The sequence below is a fragment of the Pinus tabuliformis genome, chromosome X (genome assembly GCF_031772625.1).
Source record: "Pinus tabuliformis cultivar Carrire ecotype Pingquan chromosome X, CPIR1, whole genome shotgun sequence".
NCBI classification, from domain to species: domain Eukaryota; kingdom Viridiplantae; phylum Streptophyta; class Pinopsida; order Pinales; family Pinaceae; genus Pinus; species Pinus tabuliformis.
Window position 1 is genome coordinate 162,261,397 of NC_142308.1, and position 3,971 is coordinate 162,265,367.

A 3,971-nucleotide genomic window follows, 5' to 3' on the forward strand; every position below is an offset into this window, starting at 1 on the left:
AATGTCCAGTTCAACATTAGTGACTTTGATATCATGCATAATAGATTTTACTTCTGATGCAAGAGCAAGAGGATCATCATTTTGTATTTCGGTGAATAATTTAATCATGAGTTGAACAACTTCAAGTGCAGAGTGTGAGTCATAGAGTTCCTTCAGTTTTTGTAGGGCTTCGAAAGCATTTGAAAATGGAAAAATATGGCGATTCACCTCTTCATTTATTGATGTTGCAATCAATGCATAAGCCTTTTTGTTCTTATTTTACCAAATGGCAAATTCCTTGTCTGAGGTAGGCTGTCCTGGCTCTTTGTCTTTGTTTCCAACACACACTCCTTTCCACAGCTCATTAAAAATGAGAGTGTGTTTGATTTTCCGAGACCACTTAGGATAATTTTCCTTCCCATTGAGGACCACTCCCACAATAGATATTAATGAGTGCATTAAATATAAATATATATATATATATAATATATATATATAATATATATATATATAATAATATATATATATATATATATATATATATACTTCTGCTGCCAATAAGCTGTAAGAAATTGCACTTCTACTTGCAAAAAAAAACTACAATTTTAATGTATATAATAGAGGTATGGACATGCTCACAAAACCCAATAAGTGGTACATAATAGTACCCATTCCACACAATAATATATAAAACAGGCCAAATCTTTCAGTGTTGCATTATTCCGCTATATGGAAGGCTATTACACTTTTTTTTGCGCGGACATCGTCATCATAGCAGCAAGGGATGCCGTTGTTCTGACTAGTGGACCTTCGTGGGAACTATTTCTAGGCAGAAGAGATAGCCTGATTGCTAGCCTTGAGGATTCGGATGAGATAATGCCTAGTCCTCGAGCCAACGCTACAGCTCTCATCCAACTATTCAAACACTTCGGCCTCTCTATCAAAGATTTGGTGGCTCTCTTGAGCTCTCACACTGATCCAGGTGGATATTGGTGGCCACCTGCCAAGTCCACCTGGACCCCCACCATTGTTTCTCTCAGCATTTTCAGTTTCCTTAATTGTAGCACAACTTACTATTTTTAGCAGTTTTTCGGGTCCTGAACTTCTGGAGCTGTTTTGAGGCCCTAAATGACGTTTTTTGGGAAATCTGGGGGCAACATGGGTCCATGGACTGATGTTTCCCTTCCCAAAGTGGTAGTGCTCGGATAGATCTTTCTAACGAGCTCTTGTACGCGTCAAACGGAGATCGTATGGCAAAGTTACGACCCGGGAAGTTGATGTACCAATTTACCCAAACGGGCCCACAGTTTGGCGTTTCATCTCCTAGGGTTAGGTTTTAGAATGTTAAGGGTATTCCATTGTTTCTCAACAATAAATAGGCCTTTGAGCCTCATTGTAACACAATTCAGAGGCATGTAGCCACCACATCTCTTCTTAGAGATAAGCTACCATCGCCCCAGCTGGTTTATTTCCATTTCTGGTTGTAAGCATATTTCAGTATTTTCCATTAATGAAATGAAGTATTATCCACTCTGCATCTTTGTGTATATGGTTATCTCTGTAATTTGTTGCGTTCCTGTTTAAATCCGGATCAGTGGTATCAAAGCGGTCTGCTTTTTCTCTGTTTTTCTTTGCATGTCCCCAACAAGGTCGGGATATAAGGAGTTAGGGCTTGAACTGGTCGAACCCTTGCAAGACCAGCCTCAAAAATCCCGACGGCCTCCCATGGCGGATGAGAAGAAAGACGAGGGGGTAGGAGATCCCATCAAAATCTTACTCGAAGAAGCCCTCGAGCGACAACGGAACGCGATGATGGACAGCTTTGCCCAGATCCTTCAGCGGCTACCTAGAAGCGACGCAACAGCTTCCAGCAGCTACTCTGGAAACGCCACGCCCTTTAAGGTAAAAGTTAATTTTGAAATCCCCATATTCGAGGGTCAGATAGACGTAGATGCCGTAGATAAATGGTTAAATCTGCTAGAGGGTTATTTTTCTGTTCATGAATTTTCGAGTCGGGAAAAGATTGTTTTCGCTCTTCTCAAAGCAGCCCCCCACGTCAAGGACTGGTGGGAAACCTACTGCGAGCAGAAGGATGAAAGTACTGGCTCACTATTTTCAGCCGCACCCACCTGGAATTCATTCTGGGATGCCATCAAGGAGCAGTACTACCCTGTCGGAAGCTATGAGGATGAATACATAAAGTGGACCACGCTGCGGCAGGGAAGGGACCAAGACGTGCCGGAGTTCACCAATCTTTTCCATACCCTTCGCACAAAGTTGGGTATCAAGGATTCGGAGCAACATTTGATACTCAAATACCATGGCTGCCTTCACAAGTACATCCAGGAAGAAATACAATTCCTGAACATATCCTTGCTCAGTGCAGCATACCGATATGCCGTCAAGGTCGAGCATAAGTTTAAACAAAAGAAGCGAGACTTTGGATCTGCGAAACCAAAGCAGGGGAAAGGTGCCCCTAAACCACAGAACGAAGGACAAAGCCAAGGCGGGACAACCCAAGACAACCTGCCGAAGCTGCAAGCAAAGAACAGCGCCGCGAAGCCGAAAAAGGACACTGGAAAATGGTGTGAGTTCCATAAGAGCTCCACTCACAACACAAGTGAGTGTCGGGCCAAGCAGTCACTGGTGGCTGAGCTAAAGGTTTCAGAATCAGATGCATGTTCCGACTCTGAGTCAGAACCCGATAAGGGGAATGACAAAGGGAAGCAAATCATTGATGCGGATCCCAACGCCACTGTTGCTACTGCTAAGATCCAGAAAAATGAACAGGAAGATCCAGAGGAGGAGGAGCATCTCTTCCATTCCCAAATGTGGGTAAAGGGCTCCCCGATACAGTTCATTGTTGATAGCGGGAGTCAAAAGAACCTCATTTCGGCAGAGGTCGTGAAGCAGTTGGGCTTACTGACCACAACACATCCACAACCATACACCATTGGGTGGCTTCACCAAGGACGAGATCTTCGCGTGAGCCAACAGTGTCGTCTTCCATACAACATCAAGCCCTTCACGGATGAGGTATTGTGTGACATTGCTCCCCTTGAAGTTTGTGATGTATTATTAGGACAACCATACTTGTGGAAGCGACATGCTGCGTATGAATCAAGGCCACGTGCTGTTATTATTACAATGGGAAATAAGTTGTACAAGATACCAGAGGTAGCACCACCTACCGCCATCTCTTTGATTACTGCAAAGCAATGCAGTAAGATCATTTCCAAAACCAAGAAATTTGTTTTCCCGATGATACGCCCTCAAGGAAAGAAGAAGACGGTGGCCGCGGCCTCCAGACGGGGTCCCTCTGCACGACAACTACAGATGGACAAGGTTGTGGAGGAGTACGAGGACATCTTCACCTCCCCTGTAGGGGTTCCTCTGCACTGTCAGGTCTAGCACTCCATCGATCTGACCCCAGGTGCGCCGCTACCCAATGGACTAATTTATCGGTGCTCCATTCTGGAGAACAATGAAATCAAGAGGCAGATTCAGGAGCTCCTGCAGAAAGGTCACATCCGTCCGAGTTCATCACCTTGTGGGAGCCCGATTGTGTTGGTACAGAAGAAGGATGGGACGTGGAGACTCTGTATTGACTATCGGGCGCTGAACAAGATCACTGTCCATAATAGGTACCCGATCCCGCGGATTGATGACCTCCTGGACCAACTAAAGGGGGAGAAATATTTCAGCAAGATCGATCTGAAGTCAGGTATCACCAGGTACCAATCGAACCCTCTGATGTGTGGAATACTGCCTTCAAATCCAAGGAGGGCCTTTTCGAATGGTTGGTTATGCCTTTCGGATTGACGAATGCTCCTGCAACCTTCATGAGGCTAATGGATTACATCTTGCGGCCATTCACCAACTCCTTTGTAGTAGTATACTTGGATGACATTCTGATCTTCAGCTAGAGTTGGGAAGAGCACCTCCACCACATCCGACAGGTTCTCCAAACACTGCGGCAACACAAGCTATGT